This window comes from Eleginops maclovinus, chromosome 1 (assembly GCF_036324505.1).
Source record: "Eleginops maclovinus isolate JMC-PN-2008 ecotype Puerto Natales chromosome 1, JC_Emac_rtc_rv5, whole genome shotgun sequence".
Lineage (NCBI taxonomy): Eukaryota > Metazoa > Chordata > Actinopteri > Perciformes > Eleginopidae > Eleginops > Eleginops maclovinus.
The window spans coordinates 8,407,667-8,413,763 of NC_086349.1; the positions used below are offsets into that span (position 1 = coordinate 8,407,667).

The window sequence follows — 6,097 nt, forward strand, 5'->3', positions numbered from 1 at the left end:
ATATTGATCTGCTCCTGTGTTTACTCACGCTCCCTTCCTCTCTAGCCCTCTGCTCCACTTTTCCCCCAGCTGTGCACCAGCAGTTTCTCCTCACCCCTCACCCTCCTTCTCCTGCACCCTACTTCTTGCTTTTATTATGTGGACAAGTACGGACAAGCTGCCCACTGACCCGGGCTGCTCGCTGTTTTGAAACATGATCTGCTAAAAGTGGAACACACCTGAAGAACTGACCATCCACAAATGATTCCACTTTACCCCAGAGCTAAAGCTATAAAACAGTTCTAAACCAAACTCTGAACAACAGCAGCGTCATCAACATTAACTCCATGAATTAAAAGAAAGCTTAATGACTTGAAGACACTGAAGAAAAAGTTGCTTCTGTTTCAAAAACAGCAAAGACGCAAAGAAAACCAACTTTTTTTATACAAAGAAACGCCTCCTGAGCCAGAAAATTATTATGTTGCATGAGTAGTAATGTGAAACATGCACAGCGTCTTATTGGCCAAGTCACAATAACCTGCGGGCTGCAGTGATAGACAGGTGTGCAGAAACTCAGCTGGGGCAGTGCTCAGCACACATCGCCTCTGGGCTCCAGTTTCGGCTGTTTCAACCTTCATGCATGGGCCAAGTATTCTCTGACACGCAGATTAACTAATAAGTGACAGAGCCTGTGCACTGCTGCCTTAAAAAGGTTTAGAGCTCTTTGTTTGTCTTAGAAATCAATTTATCTGAAACAAATCAAAGCTGCCACATTACGGTATTATTGTTAGGTGAATGCACAGGGTTTTACTCAGTAGGTGGTCTCTTTTATAGCAAAGACAAGTTCATGTCCAACTCTGGAGATATTTTTCCACATTCCCCGGATGACTCGCATGCTCATTCCTCTGAAATTGACCACTAAATCGAGGCAGGAGACAACAAAGCAGTTCCACTATGCATGTGAAGGAGCGAGGGCTGCTATTATGGGCTATTAAGGACGCTGCAATTTAGCACGCAAGCCGAACAAGGGCTGGAAAGTGACAGACCCTCGGTATCACTGATGCTTAAAGTGCAGGTTTCTTTAAGTCAATGATGCCTATTGATTTTAGCTGAGTTTTTGAAAGAAAAAGGTGCAAACTACGTAAGAAGCACAAGTGGCATTTGCATAACAGTTTGTGGTACAAGAGCATGGATATATAAAGAGAACTGGATACAGAAGTGGAGGCAGGGCCTCCCCATAGGTTCGTTCCAATGAGCGTTGCTCAGTGACACTTGAAGCCAAAAACGGCCGGACTTGAGGACACAAATTCCAGGATGATCTGGGTACTGGACTCATAGAGCATACTCCCACATTGGACTCCTTTGTTTACTTCCTTAACATAAAGACATCACCAAGTAACAATCGCGCTTTTATTGGCTAGTGATTCAACACATTGTACATGATAGGCTAATGGGCGGGATATTTCTATGTGGTTGACAATCACAACAGTCGGCCAGCTAACCAATAGGAGCAGACTGAAATTACAATACATTAAACAGCATGATATATTCTCTTTAAGCTCCACTTACATTCTTCTGAATTCGGCTTTTTAGCACTTTTTATAACTTTTAGGACACACTGCTTTATATTATGGTACTTCAAGACTTAGTACTGGGAATTTAAATAGCTCAAAAATATATATAATGAATTACAGACGTCTTTTTTCCAATGAAAGTTGATGGTAAATGGTATTTTTGGGCCCAATGACATCAATGAAGACACAGAAGTTGTAATATCTCCGTTTGGCCACAACTAAAATTTCGGTTCACTTCCCAGGGGGCTTGGAGAAGAGGGCAAGGTGTGGCATCCTGGAACGCTTCTCCACACAATATGCATACGCAGACAGTGGCTGTCTGGAAGGCAGGTGATGGGGCAGGTGCTCTCCAGACATATCGGGGGAGGGAGATAATAGGATGAGAGAGGGGCCATGTGATGAGTTATAAATCTGTGTGTGATACGGGCATGCAAAGAGAAATGAAATGTACAGGAGTGTGCTCGCAGGTAATCACCCGGCTAAAGCAAATCACTTATCGTAAATCTTATTTTTTCCCTCAGTTTGAGGACTTTTCAGAAAAATAGTTATCAGAAGTCAGCCATCGCACAGGGGATCTCCAGCCTGTAATAAGCTGCAGTAAAAGAGTTCAAGGTCCTGATTTATGCTGCTACACGTCCGCCCAATGTGCAGGTGGCGCGTTCCAGTCCAGACATACCGTAGTAAATCAGATAATCCAAGAAAACACCCACAGCTGTCTAGTTGCACTCCAGTCCAAATATTTACCTCCAGACTATCAGTACAAACAGCAGCAGTCAACTGGCATGACAATACACTTAGTCATCGGGATGGCAGACAACAAGGGCAGCCATCACCTCAGCCCCGATGCAGTCTGGAAGACGTTGAGTCTGGAAGGTGGAAGGGCTGCAACCACAGATAACTTTCATCATTTATTAACTGTTGACTATTTATTAATCGACATTTGTTTCGTTAATGAAACATCAAAAGAATAGTCACAAACCAATTTGTCAGAGCCAAAGGGTGTGTCCCCAGTAATTTTGCTTGACCAACAGTCCAATTACGCACAAATATTTAGTTTACACTATTGTAGACAGTTTAGGTGCAAAGATTAGAGAATATCAGAATTGTTTCACTTTTTTTTCCAAAATATTTTCCTCTCAGCTATTTATATATCTATTTTAGTTCTAGGTGGTAATGGGTTTTAGAAATGTGTCAGAACTTGCATGCTGAGAAGAACAGAGAAGCTTCCCCAGAATTTAAAATCATAACCGCCTGCTGGAAGTCATAAATGCGTTGTTGCCTAACCCTCATGAAGTTGTGTAAACGCTCAGTTGTAGGCTCCACATGAGTAAACCATAAAAGAAAAAAGAAAAACACTGTGTACTGCCTCCAGGAAATGCACACACACACACACACACACACACACACACACACACACACACACACACACACACACACACACACACACACACACACACACACACACACACACACACACACACACACACACACACACACGCTAGTTAACTAGCACTGTCAGGTGTTCTTATGCTAAAGTGTCCTTCTAAAAGAGAACAGCCATGTACAGTTTTTTAACAACCCCTCATCCGACATACTGCAGACATGCACTTACCTGCCCCGCTCTGCAACAACTCACTGCTGCACTGTAACCATCACAATCAGGGCTCACCTTAGTGTGCACTTGCCTAGGGAGCTGCATGAAATATTAATCGATGCAAGCAGCGACACCTTCCAACAGAATATATGAATAATGAGGATAATCATCCCACTGGCAGGACATGTGCATATAGCTATCCTTGGTTTTGTGTTTCATGAAAGAGAGAACATTGGTAAAACTGTCAGATCTTAATCCTATTGTCCACTGAATTGCACATGCATGTGTTGAAGTAATATGTCCCAAAAGCTTGTTTTGTTAGTTAGACAAAACAATATCCAGGCAAGCAGCAGTCCTGATAAATGTTTAAGTGCACCTGACAACCTGCACAACTCTACTTTGTCCCAAGTGCACCACACAAAGCACTCTCAGGCATACACAGCTCAACTTTCACTCAGCAACAGAAATCCTCAGATTTTTGAGTACTGTACCTCATCGGTGTTAGCAGCCTAGTGTGTTTGCTGGCTGGCTGCCAGCAGCTGTGTGTGAATCCAAGCTATCCCAGGGTCAGGCTGAGCCACACTGCTATCCATTGCTGCCTTGTGTTCCTCCCGGCTTCCCTTGCCACCTTCTTCCTCTCGTCCTCTCCTTCAGTTTCTTTCTTTTCAATCTCAGCTGAGACTCTTTAAAATCTTCTGCCTGGTTCTTCTCCTTGTTCTTGTTCACTGTGCCGCGTCCCTCTGGGAAAACAAAAACAGGCTGAAAAACAGCCACCACTTGCTGCTGCTCTCACAGCTACTTACAATGCAGATCCCTTCTCTAAGCTCCTCTGCTCTCCCTTCCCTCTCACTCCTTTTCCCTCCCTCCCTCGCTCTCTGCTACTGTTGGGGAAGTGCTTTCTCATTTTTTCTTATTCTCCTCCCCCTCTCTTGCCCTTCCTCTAACTCCTAATAGTTATTTAGTGTCTCATTTCAGCACCTGCTTCAAGACAGAAAGAGACAGGGAGGGAGCACTGTTGCTCCTTGGGGGAGTGTGCACTTTATCAGCGAGCATTGTGTATGTTTATGGACTGGTGTTGTATGAATCTGAGGTGTGCATTTACAACAAGCAATATAATGCAAAGGTACACATGTTAGTCTTTGTGCATGTTTATGTATTCGCATACATGCATGTGCAGATTCTTTGTTCAAAATGCCTTTATCTTTTTGTGCAACTTACACTAAACGGAAGTCTGTGAGTTGTTGACAGAATGAAGCCGCTATGGCATACCTCTCTCATCACTCGCGGTGCCCTCTGATTGCTGCTGTATCAACTAGGTTCACTAATCAAACATGAAAAGAATGATCGGGGGGGGGTTACCTCGGGACACTATGTTACACAGCAGTATCTTATTATGATGCCCATGTTTTTTTAAAGGACACCATGAGACTAAAGGGTTCAGAGCTTTATTAGTCAATAGTGATCTCAGTAGAACATTTTTGTTTGATATAATGTATAGTGTAAAATAAAAGCTGGCTGTTGTGATTGGTCAACCAATGAGAGATATCCCACCCCTATGCATATCACGTACAATGCATTGGAGCCATAGCCATTACAAGCGTGAGTGGTGATGTCACTATGTTAAGGAAGTAAACAAAGAAGTTCAATAGAGGCGTTTCAGGCGTGGGGGAGAAACTCCTTTTTGGGAAGGAAATTTGGATTTCAGCCTAAGCAGACAGGAAAGGGAAAACCCCTAAAAAGCATAGTGTAATAAGGCCCCTTTAAGTAGCTGACCTTAAAGCTTTTCCCGCTTTGTGTCGCCAGTAAGCCTTAAAGTGACCAATATTTTATTTAAACAATTGTATCAAATGATTGTGTTAAATTAAACCTGTAACTTGTTTTTACAATCCCAGCAATATACTATTTAAGCCATTTATCTTGGTTGTCTGCCATTCTTAACTCGTAGTTTTCAACAGAAAATCAGATTTTTTTCATAGACCTTCACATACTTTGTAGTCACAATATGTTGGTGTTGTGTATTTTAACCTTTTTTTCTTCAACTAAAGTAATTGTTTATTTTTGATTGATTTTTTTTAATGAATTTACACATACTTTATTTTACAAGGCACTGTTACTGAGTTTTGGTTTATTGTGATTGCAGCTTGAGTAGCACTGTTGCCCAAGCTGAAAATTCCCATTGTTGAAAATGAAGTATGTCTCATCCTGGTATCATACTGATTCGTTTGGCTGTTGTTTACTTGCTGATGAGTAACATAAAATCTGCCCAAGGATTGTTATCTTTAAACAGTATTGATTATCAGCATAGTGGAATGAATCCAGATACAATTCTGATAAAGTCCTTATATTTCATTACAATGAATTGTATTACCTATGTTTGATTCTTTTGTAACTGTGCATAAAAAATACATTTTACACATTGTGATGTACTTGATTTGATAACATCTCTACAGAATATCTTAACATTTAAAAAAATTATACATTTTTCATCAGAAATGAAGACAAAAGGATTTTAGGAACTAGTTTTCTGCATTTTTCTGGCCGTGGCGCAGCGTGTTGTTTGCTGCATCATTACCTTGTGGCTGATTTGGAGCTTTGCTCTGCAGCCAGTACATACAAGCGTCTTTTTCCTCGCCCCGGCAGCCGGTGTCCACAGTGCATACCTGCGCTCGCTGACAAGTACTAACTCACTCTTCCTGCAGGCCCTGGCAGAGGAACGCACAGCAATCATAACAATCACAAGGTGAATGTGGCTAAGAGAGACGAAAAGGGAGGGAAAGACAGAGTGAGTGTGTATTAAAAAAGAGGAGAGCGTGCAGGATAGGGTGAATAAAGGGTGAGGAGGAAGAGGAGGAGAAGAAATTTAAAGTCAGGAGTTGCCCAAGGCTACAGCTATTGGTGTAGTTAGTGAGGGGAGGAGAGAGAGGAAGAGAGAAATCATCAGCGAACACCT

The 6,097-nt window shown here is 42.1% G+C and overlaps 1 protein-coding gene across 1 annotated transcript in view; it reads right to left on the reverse strand.

Moving 5' to 3' along the window:
- Positions 1-3,961, reverse strand: part of arhgef19 (Rho guanine nucleotide exchange factor (GEF) 19) — a 22,173-nt gene extending 18,212 nt beyond the window's left edge. Inside the window, 1 exon segment of the mRNA XM_063885278.1 lies at positions 3,639-3,961. The gene's annotated coding sequence lies outside the window, so the exon portion shown is untranslated.
- Between the last annotated feature and the right edge of the window lie 2,136 nt (positions 3,962-6,097).